Source organism: Podarcis pityusensis (genome assembly GCF_964106645.2).
Source record: "Podarcis pityusensis genome assembly, chromosome: 5".
Classification (NCBI taxonomy): Eukaryota; Metazoa; Chordata; class Lepidosauria; order Squamata; family Lacertidae; genus Podarcis; species Podarcis pityusensis.
The window spans coordinates 12,458,098-12,478,044 of NC_138032.1; the positions used below are offsets into that span (position 1 = coordinate 12,458,098).

The 19,947-nt window shown below is 41.1% G+C and overlaps 1 protein-coding gene across 1 annotated transcript in view; it reads right to left on the reverse strand.

Moving 5' to 3' along the window:
* Nucleotides 1-19,947, reverse strand: part of NAALADL2 (N-acetylated alpha-linked acidic dipeptidase like 2) — a 547,930-nt gene that overhangs the window by 223,696 nt on the left and 304,287 nt on the right. The gene's annotated exons all lie outside the window — the stretch shown is intronic.

The window sequence follows — 19,947 nt, forward strand, 5'->3', positions numbered from 1 at the left end:
AGTGAGATTTGTAGGGAGAAACCACAAGCAGGACCATCTCCTTGGCCCAGTAGTCTTTGCTTTTTCAAGCAGATCTCACCCTTCCTTTCTGTTGCCTCTGGTATAGCTTGTTTTATTTGCAATTAGACCACTGCTTAAAAGGGCTCCCCCCCCCCACTTCCCTTTATGCCTTGCATACGGTGACAAATTTGTCATTCACAGTTCTAGTATGGAATGCAGTTAATTTCTCTAAGGAGATGCTCAGCAGATGGCAGTAAGAAGTGGAAGTAAGGGGATGGTTTTAGTAATCATTTGCAATCTAAATGCTAACTAAATATCAAGGAGTTAGAAGCAAAGAGATGCAGGTTTGTTTTTATGATTTTTTAAAAAGGACCCCGCATGGCAATTGTATAGAAAGTGAAAGAAGAAGATTGATGCAAGCAAACAATTCAAACAATGATGCATCTCACTACACATTCTGGATATAAGCATTATAACCTATGATTTCTACATATGCATCATGCAGTTAAAGCAAGTGAAGGAGAAGAAAGGAGGGAATTTCAGGGAAAGATTGGCATCCTGTGAGTGCTTAGGTAGCAATCCTAAGAACAGGAAACCAGCATAAGTTACACTGTCTTAAGTTAAGGCAGTGTAAAGCACCCCAGACCTAAATTCTGCTAGGAAGCAAGGCTAAGCCAGCCTAAGCCTGGAAGAAAACAAGGCTTGAACATAGATTTTGAGTCCAACACCCTTTTGCCAGCCTCAGTTACCGCAGATTAACAGAACATGTGAATGGAATCAAGATCCAGCCTAATCCCCCCTGGCCCTGGCTCTGCCACTCCACCCAAACAGTGCCAACCCACCCATGAGACAAGGTGAGGCAAGCACCCCAAGCAGCATGACTCACTGAGGCAGCAGATCCAGATGTTGAACTTTCTACACACACACACACACACACACACACACACACACACCGTTCCTGATATAGATCTTCCCTCATCCATTCTTCCTTGACAGGGAAGTGGGGCACCTTTTTGGGGTCTGATGCCAACATGTATTGGGCTGGCCTTACACTCTGGAGGGTATGTCACTGCAGCTTGCAGCAGATTGTTCTGGCCTGTGCTTGGCTACAGTAAATCACTGGGGGTGTGGGATTTCAGAGGAAAGCAGATTGCAGTATGAAGGATGAAGCACAATCTTAAACTGTTTCTCTACTGCAAAAGCCCGCTCAGTTTGGACACTGGAACCTCCTGAACAGGAAGTGGTTCCAGGGCCATCTTTACCTGGGGGTGCAAGGGGTGCGAATTTTGGGGGGTGCTAGGCCCTCGCCACTGAAGCTGCCTAAGCTCTGAACTATCTATCTGTTATGAAATAATAAATACTTTTGATCAAGCTAGAATAACAAAATACATATATACCTAGGTATTACTGAAATGTATACCTACTGTTTCACTAAAGGACTTTCGACTTTGTGTGCTGGTGGCGCTGGTGCTTGCCATTCACAATGGTGGCGCTTGTCAGACTTGGGGACTAAAGACTCCCCTGAGCGGTTCAGTTTCCTTTTGCTAGATTTGAACAACAAGGAATGCTTTGTCCTTCGTTCTTCTGGAACCCTGAATTCTGGCTTGCTCCTTGAGCCTGCTTCCTGGGCTGTCCTTTGGTCCTACCAATGGTTCCTAGTTCACCTCAGACTATGGCCCAGCCCTGGCACATAAACTGATGCCTGTGACAACATATTATACTGTTCCATTTTATTCCCATGAGACTGTTCAGGATGGAGAAAAACTCCCTTACCCTGCAAAAACAAACATCTCAGCTGGTCCAATATATAGCTTTTGAAACAGTATGAAATGTGGCTCTGAGTTTGCCCACAGACACATATGCAGATGGCATATGAAAAGTGGGTTGCTTAGATACTGCATTTTCTCTTGAACCTTGTTTTTGCTTTCTATATGTCTAGTTTGGTTTATAAGAATCGCTGAAAAGGCTAGATCCAAAAGTTGCTTCTCTCTCTCTCTCTCTCATCTGCTGTAATGGTCAGTTTAGGGAAGACTGTGAAGTTTCTTCTCCTGCAGGCATATTAGAGCAGAAGAACAACATCTAGGGTGATGCTCAGGAAGGGGGACCATGTGGAAGAGGAACACATCTTTAGAAGCACTGCAGAACAGGGGATTTCAGCAGCAGAATTCGGCATAACAAACTTCGTCTACTAAGAGTTGGGATGAATTTGATTCAGGTTGCATTTAAATTTAAATCTACTTACTTTGCACTTTCTCAAAAGATACACAAATTGAAACAGCCATCCTTTGAAATTCATACATATCCAAATGGTTGTATTCAGCTAATGTTTACTCAGAGTAGACGCATGGAAATTAATGGGCCTCAGTTAGTCATGGTCATTAATTTCAACGGAGCTACTCGGAGACAAAGTTATTTGGGTGCAACCCTTAAATTTGCATTTTATTTTAATGTACCCACTTTTAAATGCACTTTGCTTCAATATGCATACACCCAATTTGGTAAGTTGTTTGAGTTGAGGATTGTACTGTAAAATTCAGCAAAGCGTGAAATCCAATGGATGGTTATGTTCCAAGCAGAGGTGCAAATTAAGTTGGTTCACTTGAAAATGTAGGCAAAGCAAAATTCTCCTCTGCCCCTAGTGGGAAGGTGGGGTTGGAAAAGGAGAAAGCAGAGGCCCCATCCACAGATGCAAATGTAAGACCGAATAAGGCTCCTTTATTTACAGGCTCCATTTTCATGATCTTTTAATGGTTTGTGCTAATTGTACACACAGCATTGTCTTCAGACAGTGCTTTAAAGGACTTAACGACACATTTTTGAGCTTTTTCTACATTGTTCAGCTGCAGTTGCACTCATTACACTAGACTATTATAAATTTGTATACACAGGTTTTTAAGACTGTATAGATTCAGACAGTGCTTTTTTTCTTTAAAAATGTTTAGGGGTACTCTCATTTTGACTCAAGAAAATCAGCATTTTATAGTTCAAATCAGAAAAAAATAAATACAGTAAATGGACAAAAGTACAAAGATTCACAAAATGTTTAGTGGTATGCTTACCCCTGAGTCTCTCCAGAAAAAAAGCACTGGGTTCAGAAATGTTTGTGTATGCATTGCCTGTAAATCGGCATGCTTAAATGATGTTGAGGGGAGGTTATACAGACATTTCTTTACAGGGAAATGTCATCAGAAACTGGAATTTCTCCCCACCCCCCTTCTGTCATTACTTGAAGTTATATATTTACTTTTGGTGAAAAAGATGCTATTAATGGAAATTTTGGAACTGCAAACCTTCCCATATTGCTGCAGGATTTCACATCACAAAATTCAAGGCAGGTCTGGAGGCTCCTGCTCAGGCAAAATAAACCAGCAATTCCAAAGAAAAGCTGAGTTTCCATAAATAGTAGCAAAATGTCCCGAGTGATGATCTCACAAATCTGAGGTCAAAGTGGCAGTGATCCCTTCAAGTCAGCAACCTTAGCAACGTTCTCTCTCCCTCTTACATAAGGACATTTCTAGGAAATGTGTAATAGCTTGCAAACTGGGGCCACTGGGTAGATATGCATGGTGACATTTACCCAAGGCCAAATAATAAATTGGTTGATGTGGTGCATAATGAGTAAGAAGCTTTGATAAGCCATTGGAAGCTCCTACACATTCCTGATGTGTACAGCTACAGAACCACGAAGCACCCTAAAAGTTCAGGTAGCAGCTGAAACCTATGACGTGTGCATCCTGACACCTCTAAAGCCAGCACTATGTTATGTACAAGCAGGCAATCTTACGTGCCCATAATAATGAGATTTATTATTATTAAAAATAATAAAAACCTTAGAATATACTGCAAGGAGATGAAATGGAAATAGAAAATCTCTAAGAAAACACTGATTGTGACAGCTTTAGGATAGCAATTATTTTGTTTATAGCATGCAGTAAACACTGCAGGGATTCAGAACATCACAAAGAGGGCACGGCTTGCAGCCAGCACAAAAGGGAGTTGCAGGGGCTACCAATGCTACTCTGTCTGTATCCTGAAAAGAAAGTGGAAAATAATCACATGCCATGCATAATTTGTTTCTGCAGAAGCATATAAATTTTGGCTTATGATGTTCTTATGGCCATAAACTGACATTACACTTGTAATCGATTTCCCGGTGGCACCAGAACATGAGATTTATTTTGTCCCTCAGCCTTGACTGTGTCAGGAGAACATTATGGAAACTGTCCTGGGTTAAACCATTGATCCGGTTACAGAGATGGAGCTGGGAGAGATCTCAAGGATCATCTAGTCCAGCTGCCTGCTATAAGAAAGACCCCTTATAGATCAGACATTCAGATCATACAGTTCAGTACAGTGGTACCTCAGGTTACGGATGTTTCAGGTTAAAGATGCTTCAGGTTACAGACTCTGCTAACCCAGAAATAGTACCTCAGATTAAGAACTTTGCTTCAGAATGAGAATAGAAATCGTGCGCGGCAGTGGGAGGCCCCATTAGCTAAAGTGGTGTATCAGGTTAAGAACAGTTTCAGGTTAAGAACGGACCTCCAGAACAAATTAAGTTCTTAACCCAAGGTACCACGGTATTCTGTTCCTACAGCGGTCAACTAGATAGCTCTAAGAAGCACACAAGCTGCCTGCATGTGAGTGAAATAGCCTATTCCCATGGTCCCAGCAACTGGCAACCAGAGGTAGCTTTCTCCTCCATGATTTGGTATATTGGTGGCTGCCACCATATTTTGTGGGTAGTGAATGCCATAGTTTATCTTCCTTTTTTCTGTCCTGATTCCCACCATACAGCTTCGTTGAATGACCCCAGGTTGTTATAGAAGAAGAGAAAATAGGAACGGCCACAATAACACAACACAACACAAAATACAATTTAAAGAACATTGGCATGGAGGAACTGTCATTCCAAATGACAAGGACTGTTGTTGGTTTTTTTAAATGGGAGGGACCATATCTCAGCGGTGAGCCACAATTATTTGCAAACAGAAGGTCCCACATTCCATCTTGGTCTCCTGTAGTTATAAGGATTAAGTGGCAGAACTGTAGGTTTCATTTGGTTTTTTAGGGTGACCGTCACACACAAAGCACATCCATGCTGCTTCTATATCATGGTTGGCTACCCAGATGCTTGTTAAATTCCAGCACCTTTCAGTTCCATCCAGTACAGACAACAGATGCAGATAACTTGAGTTGTAGTCCAGAAACATCTGGAGGGCCACAGGTTTCCCGACCTTGTTTTATATCCTTCCATGAACAAGAACAAACATATCAATAAAATGTTCTCCAAATTCAGTCTTCCCCTCCTCTCCTTATATGTGTTCATGTGTGTGCGTGCACTTGCGTGTGAATGTGTATGTAATTGTAAACATTTATTAGTTTATTAATGGAAGTTCTCGGGTGACAAACAGTTTCAAATAATTTTAAACCACGCACACACAAAAATCCAGTATGAAAATATATGCCTCACTGTGAACAGAATTTCCAGCAACATAAAAATAAATTACAGGAAAAGCATAACCTTCATTTCAGAACCATGCAATATTAAAGTCAAAGTAATTTTTACAAGAGATCAGGGTGACTCTAGTTACAACATAGGTCTATTGGCGTTGCTTTACTGAAACAGTTCCCAGACTAATTTTAAATTGCTTGTGGAGTACCAATAAAAGCACATGTGACAACCACCTGTGAAATTAGTTACCAACGCGAATAATAAGCGATTCACTGAGAGAGCAGTTAAAATTTAAAGTATCCCCTGCCAATACTTATCTTTCCTCATCTTTGACTAATGCCAAGTTTGTTTATAGTAGTTCTGCCCTTAAGTTCAAAAGGATATAATTAATAAGAATTATTAATTCGATCGGGACAACGTCCCATCTAGTCCAGCATCCTGTGTTCACCGTGGCTGCCAGATGTCTGTGGGAAACCTGGAAGCAGGATTCAAGCCCTAGAGTACTCTCCCCCTTCTTTGGTTTCCAGCAACTGGTATTCGAAAGCATCGCTGCCTCCAGCTGTGAAGACAGAGAATGACCATCAAGGTTTGTTGTTTAGTCGTTTAGTCGTGTTTGACTCTTTGTGACCCCATGGACCAGAGCATGCCAGACACTCCTATCTTCCACTGCCTCCTGCAGTTTGTTCAGACTCATGCTGGCAGCTTCAAGAACACTGTCCAATCATCTCGTCCTCTGTTGTCCCCTTCTCCTTGTGCCCTCCATCTTTCCCAGCATCAGGGTCTTTTCCAGGGAGTCTTCTCTTCTCATGAGGTGGCCAAAGTATTGGAGCCTCAGCTTCAGGATCTGGCCTTCCAGTGAGCACTCAGGGCTGATTTCCTTCAGAATTGATAGGTTTGATCTTCTTGCAGTCCATGGGACTCTCAAGAGTCTCCTCCAGCACCATAATTCAAAAGCATCAATTCTTCGGCGATCAGCCTTCTTTATGGTCCAGCTCTCACTTCCATACATCACAACGGGTAGGCATCAAAAGCCCTCTCTTGCATGAATTTTGTCTAGCACTCTTTTAAAGCCATCTAGGTTTGTGGCCCTCACTGTCCCCAGTGGAAGCGCGTTCCATAATTTCCCCGTACCTGTCCTGAATGTTCCATCACTCAGCTTCATTGGTATGAACCTCTTAATCTCAGTAGTTAGCTACCAAACCCAGATTTTTATCATCAGTCCAATTTTTCTAGAAATATAGATGCTGGAGCTCACCATCAACTTGTTATCTTAGAATGGCAATGGCGCCAACCTGAGAGCTAGTGAGCTCCAGCTGAAAGAAAGCCCAGCTTATCATCATGTTTTATTGCCAGGGGAAAGGAGGCTTCAAGTCTGCATGAAGGAGAAATGCGGAGAACCGAATTTAAATTTGCAAAAATTAGAGACTGAGAGACAGGAAACAACAATGACATTGCCCCACTCCTTTTTAAAAAGTGTCTTTTTTTTTTTTTTAATAAGGAGGGCAGGAAGAAAAAAAAAACCCTCCTTTAAAGCTATGATCTCACATTATATATGGTTAGCATTCTGGCTCTTAGCTCCTCCACCCCTCTGCTTTCATGCCTTAGCCTACATTCTTTGAGCAGGTAATTTATTCACATAAAAGCTAATGTGTCCACTGGCAGAACCTGCTTAGTGGAGCTTTGTGATCCCAAACCCGTAAAAAGTGAACTGTGCTTGTAATAAATGGGAAAGACCATGCACGACAACAAAATTGAAGCAGCCAAGAATGACAGGATGAGAAAGGTAGCGCTGAAGCAAAAAAGGGGGTGGGGGAATTCAAAATGTAAGGGAGTGCAGGGCATTGCAAGTCTGATTCAAGAAACTGCAGTTATACAGCTGGTAGGCATGGGAGGTACATTGGGACAAGGAAAGCAAGCAATTGTTCTCCATACTGTTCCATATCTCTACATTATAACAGAGATACCACACTATTTTGTTTAGAAATATTGGAAATGTGTGTTCTTTTTATTCATATTTTTTACAGTGGAAATTGATGGTGAAGAAGAGGGGAGCTGCACCAACTGATGGCAAAAGAGAATGATTTCTATTCAAGAACAGAAATGCAAAAACTAGATCCAAAACGAACCCCAAAACAAAAAAGAAAGCAAAAATTAAACTGAAAAGCAGCCTACAGGCTCCTTTTTAAAATTTAAACCCTGAATCAAACTTTTAAACAAAACTGGGCTATTTTGAAAAGAAAATCTGCATTTTATCAGCAGCTCAAGATACATTCTCTTTTGTTTTGGGTTCTTTTTTTTTTGTAATCAAGAACAGAGGAGTTAAAAGAATGCAAGGAATGAATCCAGAGAAAGCGCTATAGATGTAGGAACAACCCCCTCTTACCCCGGAACGCTCACTAAACTTGCAGACATTTCCCCTCCTTCAAAATGCTGAAGTTGCTCGTTTGGAGTGTCCCTGGGAGTGAGAGTTCATTACAGTCAATAATGCCTCACCCGCCTCATGGGAAGGCCGGCCCTAATCAAACCATATAATTTGCTAAATGGTGAACAGAAGACTCAACAATATCCTGCAGTGGCCCTTCTGAAGCCTTGCTGTGCGCTCTTCCACTGATGTCACTCCCTTGCCCTTCTGCTTTACCCTATCTAGTAATTTTCGGTAGCCCACACCCAGTTTCTCAATGCCTAATATACCGGAAAGAGAAAAAACGTGACCTTCAAAATACACAGAACATCAACAATTTGAGGACAGAGAGAGAAGAAAGGAAATGTTGGGGAAAATATTTCTAACAGGATTCACACACATATACATAAAGTCCTCTGATACATATCTAATAGCATCCTTGCCCTTGGCTTCAGGCAAGGTCTATAATATTTGCTGCAAGTTGTTTCTACAGCTAGAAATTGGGGGAAAAAACCAAAAACATTCTGGATTAAGCCTCACCTCCTGCATATCATTGGCCAACATTTATTTTACAGGGCTGGATTTGCCCAGCAGTAAGCAGCAAAATATTTTCCACAGTGATTTGAGCTACCAGGAAGCATCTCATTGACTCGTTTGTTGATACTTCCTAGGGAGTGCAGGCACTATCCACTGGATGTGTTAATAAATATTCTGTTTCATTTTAAGAATTAGTCTTCTTGAATTGAGGAAGCGTTGCCTTTTTCTGGGGGGCGTAGGGGGGTTTATTTTAGATTAACTTGATAGTTTGGGGTAAGTCAACGTTCCTCTGAAGGAGCACAGCTTGGTTCCAGCATTTGCTACTTATCACAAGGCTTTCTGGCTTCCAAACTCCATTTCAGAAGCAGTGATCTTTGCAGTAAAAGCAGAACCGCCTCTTCACTGATGTGCCTCTCTCCCATTCATCTGGTGGCATTACTCAATGAACCAAAGTACAGTGGTACCTCAGGTTACATACACTTCAGGTTACAGACTCCGCTAACCCAGAAATAGTGCTTCAGGTTAAGAACTTTGCTTCAGGATGAGAACCGAAATCAGGCTCCGGCGGCGCGGCAGCAGCAGGAGGCCCTATTAGCTAAAGTGGTGCTTCAGGTTAAGAACAGTTTCAGGTTAAGTACAGACCTCCAGAACGCATTAAGTACTTAACCTGAGGTACCACTGTACTGGGTCAGCCTTAATTCTTTCTCCCTATACGTCCTCTTCTTGTTCATTCTATGCAAATGGTAAAATTTAAATGGTAAATTTCAGGAGGGAGATTGGATAACAATGCCACTGAAATGAGCAAGCAAAATGCTCAAGGCAATGGAACATTTCCCCCATGAGGAAAGCCTAAAGCAGTGGTGGGGGACCTTTTCCAGCCAAGGGCCACATTTCTTTCTAGGTAACCTTTCAGGGACCACATGCCATTTTGCAAAAGGCATAAGTTGGCAGAGCAAAAAAATAAAAAATATGAATGCTACCTTTTATGGAGTAGGTTAGATTCTTCGCACCCACACTTCCCTCTCTATCCTCTATCCAGGCAAGCAAGAAGCATGATCAGAGTTCAGGGGCAAATTCCAGCCAGGCAAAAACACCCAGGAAGAATGCAAAGCGGGACTGGTGAGAGCTATGGTTTGGAAGGGTGTGTGGTCTGGACAGTCAAGAGGCCTGAGGGCTGCATTTGGCCCTCTCGTCTAAGTTTCTCGGACCCTGGCTTTCTCTTTGGCATCCTTTTGTGGAACTGTCTCCCAAAGAGGCACATTTAGTGCACAGCTTTCACCATATGCTGAAACATAGGAGCCAACTCCTAGGGGCAGTGGGGGCTTCGGCCCCCACAATAAAATATTTGAGGGGGCCAGGCCCCCACAACGTTGATGGGCATTCCCATTCAAATGGTGTGTGTGTGCACTGTCATGTGATCAATTATGCCGGGTGGGGCTTGCCTGGGCCCCCACAATACTTTATTGGATGGATTTCCCCCTAAATTGATTTTTGAATTTATTGTTATTCATGCTTTTATACTGTATTTTATGCTGTTTTTTGTTGTATCACAATTAAGTGTTTTAAATTTGTTGTTAGCCGTGAGTCTGGTTTTCTGAACCAGGAAGGGACGGGTATAAATTAAAAAAAAAATATTTATTATTTATTTATTCAAGTTTGCTGAAGACACACCTCTTCCCTGACCTTTTCATTCTCTTTTTACATCCCAAACTTTTTTATCTCATGTAACCCACGAGATGGGATGAACAATATAGCTGACAGATGTTTTACAGCGGTCCAGTTTGGACATAACATTTCGCATTTATGTCCTGCTCACTCCCCCACTTGCCTCCTCTCCTCTGTGTGTTGATTTTGGCGTGCTGACAGTGGTTAGCTTACATTTTTGTCCCCCATTATGTATGAAATACAAAACTTGGTTTAACACTGGCTTACTCACCGTGATCTTTAGACACTGACGCTGTCTTTGGGGCAGAACCTTTTTATCAGAATTACGGGGGAAAGTCAAATCATACCACTTGATTCACCCACCTCCTGAAAGAGTAAACGGGTGCAGGAATTGCATTTAAACTAGCTATAGATCAGCCCCTAGGCTCAAATCTTTCTTCCTTTCTAAATAAATAGAGGATCTAACCTACATTTCACTGGAACAAATAAAGTTATGAACCTAGAGTCCTTTGCCACAATAAGATTGAGTTAGGGAATGCAGACCTGATTGTTAATGTAATTATTTTTCTCTGCAGCCTACTATCGAACAGAATAAGGTATTGTGTGAGATTAATTGGACTCATTACGGCCACTTCAAAGTTTGTTCAATAATATGCTGTCTCTCACTTCTAAGTAACTTTCTTGATATAATTAGTTTCTTAACCTCTTCTTAGCACACTTGACGGTATGGCAAAGTTGTAATAGGAGTGAGGCTTTCTTCTCAATATTATTCATGTTCCTTCTTGCTTTCTCCTGAGGTCGTGCTGGACTGAAACCTATCCAGTTTCTCAAAAAGTTTTATTCCTCTGTGAAAGGCTTCCGTTTTCTCCCTGATTCACAGGGTGCTGTAGAATTCCTTTAGAAAGTTTTTAAGAAAAGTTATTCCTTTTACCTTAAAAAATTAGATGTTTCCACAATTCCTTTAAAAGTAAAGAAGACTTTACGTGTTTGAAGATAGAAATGGGCATCTCGTCACATTTACAGGGAAGTCCAGTTGAGATTGCCCTAACGTTTTCAGGAAATACTGGCAGCACTAAGTATCAGGAGTTCAGCCTACACTCGAGTAGGACCCAGGCTGAGACACATGCCTGACTGGCATGTTCTCTCCCTCCTGGTCTTTCATTCGGGAGCTTCAAAAGCTTTCTTCTGCCCAAACATCACAGTGACCGATGCCAACTGACACTAGCACACTTAGGGATCCGCAGAGTTTGCGCAGTTGCGTAACAGACCTCAGCAACTTAGCATGTTGGCTAATCTACTTTATTTACATATAAACACACACGGAGCACTGCAACATGGCTCCCTCTCTCTCTAGCATCAGACAGCAAAGAGAAAAAGAACAAAGGACAATAGTCTCACTTCACAGAACACAGTAACACAAACATCCTGTTTCCGTCACATCCCACTCTGTGGAGTCAAAACACATACCATCATGTGAAAGAAGACAACACCATGACTGCAGTCATGGAGCTGGAATTCTAACACTAAGATGGCTGAAGAATACGGACTACCAAAGAGATGACTTGTAGATTGAAAGAAGGGGCACTCACATGGCCCCTTGCCACCTCAAATGTAAGGCTCCCCAGCAATATTCTCTCCCCTTGGGATTTGATTTCATTTGTCCGTAATGGATGGAAAATACTTGAAAAAAATGCAGAGGAAACATTTGGCATTGCACTATTTTGAAGCTGCTAGTGAGATATGTTCACCAACCTGGATGGATTGGACAAATTCATGAGAGCTAAGGCTATCATTAGCTGCTATCCAAGATGGCTATGCTCTGCCTCCATGGCAATAGGTAGGAATGTTTCTGAATACTACTGCAGTTTCTGGGAAGCCTGGTGGGAAGAGAGTGCTCTTGAGAGTTTCCCACAGGCATCCAATTGGCCACAGTAAGAACAGGATGCTGGACTAGGTAGGGCATTATTCTGATCCAGCAGGTTCTCATATTATGTTCTCATATTGCTAATTTTGTCAGGAGGAGAGGATGAATACAAGGCACATTTGAATCATAAGAAAGAAGCTGTAGAAGTGATGTCCTTATTATCTGTTACTTTGCATGCCATCAGTGGAGTCTTTTCTCATAAGAATGGGCAGCCAGATCATACGCTTTGCAGTGCCTTATATCAATGCCTTTTATGCCTGCTATTCACTGTCATGAATCCCTGTGATGCAGTAGGCAATAACATAAAGAGGGGAGGGAATCCCTAAACAAAACTACAGGGTGCAAAATAATAATAAAAAAATTAGCCCAATTCATTTCCTTGAATATATCTTCCTTAAACCATTTCTCTCAATTCATTGGAAATATTCTCCATCAGACAGTTATGCTAACCGTGGAAACATGCTATGGCACCAAAATCCCTCTGAGGAAAATATATAGCTTGAGATGGTCCTGAAAAACTTTCCTTCAAAATATGCCAATTATCCCAACAGGAGATTGGTTAATAATTGATTAATCACTCCTCTAATCATATACTAGAGCTGAAATCTTTATAGCAATTAAGTTGCTTTAATGCTTGATAATTATTACCCACAAGAATGAATGTGTACTAGTAGCAATGGAGGTGTAGCAAGGTACACTAGCATAAAATGGAATTATGGTTGAGTCTAGGAATGAAGGCGCAAGGCACAAGTCCTGGATTCTAAATGAGTCACAGTTGTATTAACCAATAGATCCTGCAACATGAAGTTTAAATTCTGCATAATGTGAGTATGGGTGGCTATTTTCTTGGGATGCTTTGGTAGCGACCATCCACTTCATCCCGCTGTCTGATTCAACATTATGGACTCAGCTGCATTAGTCAAAAATCAGTGTTTTAAAAGCGTTATAAACATGCAACACCAGATGGTGCTGTAAAGCACAAAACTTTTCTATGTGATTTTACATAGGGTTTTTTCTTTCGTTATAGCAATTTAATTTATGACTAATAATAATAATAATAATAATAATACAAATAATAATTTATTTGTACCCCACCCATCTGACTGGGTTGCCCCCGTCACCCTGGACTGCTTCCAACATATATATATAAAACATAATAAAACATTAAACCTTAAAAAAATATTCCCTATACAGTCATACCTTGGAAGCTGAATGCCTTGCGAGTTGAATGTTTTGGCTCCTGAACACTGCAAACCTGGAAGTGAGTGTTCTGGTTTGCAAACGTTCTTGGAAGCCGAATGTCTGAAGCGACTTCTGCAGCTTCCGATTGTGTGCAGGAAGCTCCTGCAGCCAATTGGAAGCCATGCCTTGGGGATCAAATGTTTTGGAAGTCGAATGGACTTCTGGAATGGATTCCGTTCAGCTTCCAAGGTATGACTGTACAGGCAAGCTTTCCTTGTTCATTGATTCATCTAGCTCAGCGTTGTGTGAACTGACAGGCAGCAGCCCTCCAGGGTGCCAAGACAGGGTTCTCTCCAAGTCCTACTTGTAGATACTTGAGATTGAATCAGGGACCTTCTGTGTGCAAAGGAGATGCTCTGCTACTGAGCAACAAACTTTCCTCATTGCTTAGTCTACTCCTCTATGCACACTTAGGTGCAATGAAGAGACATCACCTTGCCAACAAAGGTCCGTATAGTTAAAGCCATGGTTTTCCCAGTAGTGATGTATGGAAGTGAGAGCTGGACCATCAAGAAGGCTGATCGCCGAAGAATTGATGCTTTTGAATTATGGTGCTGGAGGAGACTCTTGAGAATCCCATGGACTGCAAGTAGATCAAACCTATCCATTCTTAAGGAAATCAGCCCTGAGTGCTCACTGGAAGGACAGATCGTGAAGTTGAGGCTCCAGTACTTTGGCCACCTCATGAGAAGAGAAGACTCCCTGGAAAAGACCCTGATGTTGGGAAAGATGGAGGGCACAAGGAGAAGGGGACGACAGAGGACGAGATGGTTGGGCAGTGTTCTCGAAGCTACAAACATGAGCCTGACCAAACTGCGGGAGGCAGTAGAAGACAGGAGTGCCTGGCGTGCTCTGGTCCATGGGGTCACGAAGAGTCGGACATGACTAAACAACTAAACACGACTAAACGACTAAACAACACCTCCCAAAAGCATGTTTGTGTTGTTGTTGTTTTTCGCGTATTTACAGATCGGTTTTTACTCTGAGTACTTTCTCTAAACCAAAATGTGGCCCTTAGTCCTTCTCACCTTCTGTCTGTTCTATCCCAGTTCTGCTGGTTATAGCATTGAAAACTGGCAGAACTGGAAGGAAAAGAGAAGCCCTAATGTATGTGGGCCATCTATAACCTCCCTTTGCAAATTGATACCTCTATACCTTTTGCCCACACATTCACTAGGACTGTAGGTTTAAAATTAAATACTCTACATTAAAAGTTTATTAAAGTGTTAAAATTCTTGGCCAAGTTTTTTTTTTAAGTGCAGCTAGAGCTATTTGGGATGCATAAAATGAGTGCACAGCTCTGGGTTTCTTGGAAAAATTAACATGCTGATGGCCAAGTCAAGTGGTCAAATTAGCACAAAGAGAGCATGCAGAGGTTAGCAAGTGGTGAAGCCATGCTGTGAATATTTGCATCTCTCTTCTGACTTACTTTCTTCATACCTTTCAAAGTATTGACTTGATAGATCATTCCAGTGCTTGGAAAGTTTGTTTTTAACTGTTTTAGTTCAAGTTCACCCTTTCTAAAAAGGAACCAGTTCCAGTTCACATTTGTCCTTTTAAATTAGTTCTTTCAGATTCATCCAAATGAATCCTTGGCAACTCCCCCCCCCCCCCAATATTTAGGATGCTACAAGCTGCTGTGCTGAAGTAGAGGATGCAAAAGGAAATCAGAGGTCACACAAAAGTAGTAAGATATGTGACAGGCAAAATGTCCACTGGTGAAGCTTTCCTCAGAATTGTATTTCCATGCTAGAAGAGTTTACCATGTTTAATTTCTGCTAGCCACACAGCTGTTATTTGCGTTCTATGTGTAACATGTTTGGGGGGCCGCTAGGGGCGCCTTGGAAGATGGCGGATAATAACATCTATCCAGCTCGCAAGAGGTAATTTGAGGCTGATTATGGGGAGTAAATCAGTCTCCCTCGTCTCTCCAGGGAATGGAAAGACGCAGTTTTCACCCACGGATGCCATAAATCACCCCCGAGTTCGGAAGAAGGAGGGGGTGAGAGGCACTGGGTGCATAACCCTCGGCGGGCCTCGGAACTCCTCCGAAGCTGCTTCCAGGAGAGAAACTAGTTGCATTACTTAAAAGGAAAAATTTGGAGAAAGCTAACGCACATGCTTCGAGAGAGGCAGGAGGTTTTATCTGCTAATAATTTGGCCACTGAAATGAAGAAGATTGAGACAGAAGATTACATCAAAGTACTACAGACATGCTGGTATGTGGAAGGCTACGGAATGGAAAGGAGGGGGAAATGACTTTTTATTTCTTGTTTCATGTGATTACCTAATAACCCTCCCCCTCAGAAGATCCGTCACAATAACTAAATGGCAAATGGGGTTAAAATGAGCTGTGTGGGGAAAGAATTTAAAGGTTTTACTCTGTGAAGGACTTGGAAAAACAAAGGCTCTCTCTGTGACGCAGCAAGAATTGAGATTCAATACAGAAAGACAGACATCTGTTGCAGGGAGTTTGGTCTTGGGAGGGCGAGCCGAAGATTTGTTATCTGGATGGAATTGTGAACTGGAAGGGGCAGCCCTCCTGGAAAAGACTAATTTACGATGCAACAGGTCTGGAAAGTTAAGGAGCGGGCTTTTAGACTGTATTTCATCGGAACGGCAAGATGGCGATTGCCCGCTCGAGTGGAAACACCTGGACTATTGGATGAGAGTGATTCACGAGAGAGCAATACAGAATCCACACAGAAAAATAAATAACTGGGTTTTTTAACCCACTTGTGGAGATAACTCAGAGGTGAATGAAAAGGAAAATGAGTAATGACAAGGACTAAGAAGAGGGACTGAAAATATCATTGAAAATATGAAAGCAGCAGAAATATTCGAGGATTGGACTCCTGCCGATCAAGAAGCATGGGTACCCCCCACAAAAATTTTACAATTGGGAAATAATCGGATTATATGATGTGTATTGTTATAATTTGGATTAATTGGTTTGAAATGTTTAATTTGGTAAATGGAAACTTAATAAAAATTATTTTTTAAAAAAATAAAAAATAGAAGAGTTTACCATGTTTAATTTCTGCTAGCCACACAGCTGTCATTTGCGTTCTATGTGTACTTCTCACTGAAAGCTGCTCTAGTCTACTCTTTAGCTTAGAATATACAAGAAATGCCTCACATTCCTTCCTTCAGAAAGTGACCTTAGCAGCAATTCCATACCTGCCTAATACGTTGCGGTCATATTTTGTTTTCTAATTTTCTTTACAGATGTCCAGCTGACTGACTTTTTTCTTAATGAAAGCTAAGAATCTGTGTCTCCTGTTTGGGGATTGGAGGATGAACGTGAAGATGAACCAAAAAACATTCACGGTTCTCCCCCCTAAATGAACTTTGTTCACCTTTAGTTCATCCAGCAATGATCAGGACCACTTTCACATGTAGCTCGGAGATTTTTGAAGTAGTTCAGTGAACTTAATTCAACTGAGCTACTTTATTCCAAGCCGTGGATCAGACAAAGTCCACCAGTCTCGGAGAAATTTAATTGCATGCTCTGTAATAGCGTGTAATAAAAGAGACTTTAAAAGTGCTTGACTATGGCAGGATCTTGTGGCTTATATTAACAAAAATTTGACAAGCTAGGTCTGGAAAAAAGTGGCCAAAGAGTTTCATAAGGAGTATAGCATAATCCTATAGCCAATTCTACTAGCAGAGCCAATCCAGTGGTGATACGGACATCCTAGCAAGAATAAGCATGTAGCCCTCATCATTAATGAAGCTTGCCAGTGTTGTTTATTGAGAAAAGCAAGCTTATAACTTGGAGCCCAGCGAAAACGAGACACAGCATCAAAACAGTGGTTTTGGCAAACTTGCTCTTAATCATGTTCACATTCAACAAATGGAATCCTTACTGAACTTTCTTGTACCTGTGGACCTTCGGACATGTGGGAGATCCCCATTTTCTATGCATGGCGTATTCTCAACACCGGAGAGAAAAAGGCAGTCCCTAGTGATGTGAAGATCTGTGTGTGCATCAGCAACTAAGCACCACAGTATCTGGATCACAATAAGAAACTGTACAATTGCTCTGTTGAGACTAATTTAAAACAACTGCTGTATAATGACTGCATTTCAATATCTTCCAAAAATAATCATTTTTATGTAATCTACGGTGACAGGTTTACTGAATAAATTAGATGTGTTAAATTTTTACAGTGCTCCGCATAGAGGCATCCTGATACAATCTGCATTAAATATAATTAACTTTCTTCCAGCAGAATCCTTAACAATCTAACATTAATCTAAAATTATAACAATACATTATTTCCCCCACATTTATTGACCTCATTATGTAGATATATTATTATAGGTACTTCATTGCATTATTTCACTTCTTCCAGAAGCAGAGTGACTGAAGAAGAAGGAAAAAAAACCCATAGCCTAAAAATAAAATAAAATAAAACCGCATTTAATTTTATACAGCTCATTCTCAACACAAGATGCCTGAAAATATGTTACAAAATAATGACTTCAAGCTACGGATAGTTTGCTGAACTTGACAGTTAGGCAGCTATTATCCATTTAATAATCAGCGCAAGAAGAGAGCACAGTACAATGGAACTATTTTTACTGTGACAAAGAAAAGCCTTTGAGGGTTCTATCCTTCACCTCATCTAGGTATGACTCATATGACCTTTGGAAATGATAGTCATAGGCTGGCATAATGATAACATCCCACCAATGATTACCGGTGCTACTGGGTTCAGAAATGAGACGTGTGAGATGACTGTTTCAGTTTAGTTGGTATTATTACTTTTCATGGTTGTTTGACCCAGCTGTTGTGTATCTGGGGTTCAAAAAATGTAGGAGTCACCGACCTTTATGAGCCAGTGGGCACATCTGGAATTCTGAGAAAGTTCCATGAATGCCAGTCACAAAATGGTGGCCATGGGGAGCGAAAAGGAAAAGGAAGAAAGCAGAAGAAGAGAGAGGAGCGCAAAATATTGAAGTCATCCTCACACATAAGATACACCAACAATTGAGGAAAAGACACCTACATCAGCCAGCACCCCAATTTCTCACAGAGAGAACCTCCTACACCCCTCATTTGTTCGGAACAGATGGGAAGGTGGGCAGCCAATCACACACAACAATATATGGGCATGTTTAAGGCAGCAGAGGCTAAGCCAATGCAAACAGGAATTGAGTGGGAAGAGCAAACAGTATTGGAAAGGATTCATCATGTCCGTGTCCAAAAATCAGACACTAGCTATTGATGAATTTCCCCACAAATAACAGGAAAGAGTTTCATTCACATCTTTAAACAGTAGCACTGAGCTAGTAAATTTTTTAAAAAATCCTTACCTCTAGATTTGGCATGTCAGATATTTTACAGTGGTACCTCAGGTTAAGTACTTAATTCGTTCCAGAGGTCTGTTCTTAACCTGAAGCACCACTTTAGCTAATGGGGCCTCCCACTGCCGCCGTGCCACCAGAGCACAATTTCTGTTCTCATCCTGAAGCAAAGTTCTTAACCTGAAGCACTATTTCTGGGTTAGCGGAGTCTGTAACCTGAAGCGTATGTAACCTGAAGCGTATGTAACCCGAGGTACTACTGTACTGCCAAAGTTGTGAAGAGAATGAGAGTCGAAGGGTGAGGTGTTAACACCATGGAAGTTGGTGAATTTGGCATTGCAGGTGGAAAAGCATGCTGAAATTTTATTTTATTTTATTTTGAAGTTATAGGAAGGTAGCCGTGTTGGTCTGCCATAGTCGATACAAAATAAATAAATAAATTCTTCCAGTAGCACCTTAGAGACCAACTAAGTTTGTTATTGGTATGAGTTTTTGTGTGCATGCAAACTTCTTCAGATTCAGATCATATCTGAAGAAGTGTGCATGCACACAAAAGCTCATACCAATAACAAACTTAGTTGGTATCTAAGGTGCTACTGGAATGAATTTTTTTATTTTTTTTATTTTAAAGCTAAATGATCCAATGGGAGTAGTGGGGCTGAAGGGGAAGGAGAAATCAGCTACTAATACTAATACTAATACTAATACTAATACTAATACTAATACTAATAGCAGCCTGCCTCTCCATTATGCTGATAGAAGCCTTCACTGGATCAAAGTACCTTCCACAAGCAAAGAGACCTCACTGGATACAAACCAGTTTGGGCCTGCATCACGGAATGTTATGAAGGTGAATGCAATTCAGCTCAAACTGAAAAAGTCAGAATACAAATACATCCATTAAATACATTTCTGAGTTCAGTGTACTGAATATGTGGTGGAGGAACTGGCCATGGTGCTGAAAGCAAATACGTCATAAAATGTTTTCATTGAAACTGTTTTATTGTGTTTCAATATTTTTGCAACTGTGCTGAGGGTGTTCAGTCATGGATGAGGAAAATGGCATTGGTTTTTGCCATTCACAGATTAATTGCCCTCAAAGAAAATGCTGCATGATGGTATATCATTTTATGACTTCTTTATATGGTAAAGTAGTTTAGATGTGGTGAAGTGTTTATAACATTGCAGAGTAGTTTTTTATTTTTTTAAAAAAATGGTAGTGGTAGTAACATTATCATCAAATCAAATTAGTCATCATGCCTATAATATGTGTATAAAACATTTATCCAAAAGAATATATGTGCTACATACTGAAGTGATTATTACACAAGAACAGTGATTGGTCTGCTTGTAACCATGCATTAAAATAGTCATTCAGCTGAAAATGATGTATTGGTGGTATTTAACACC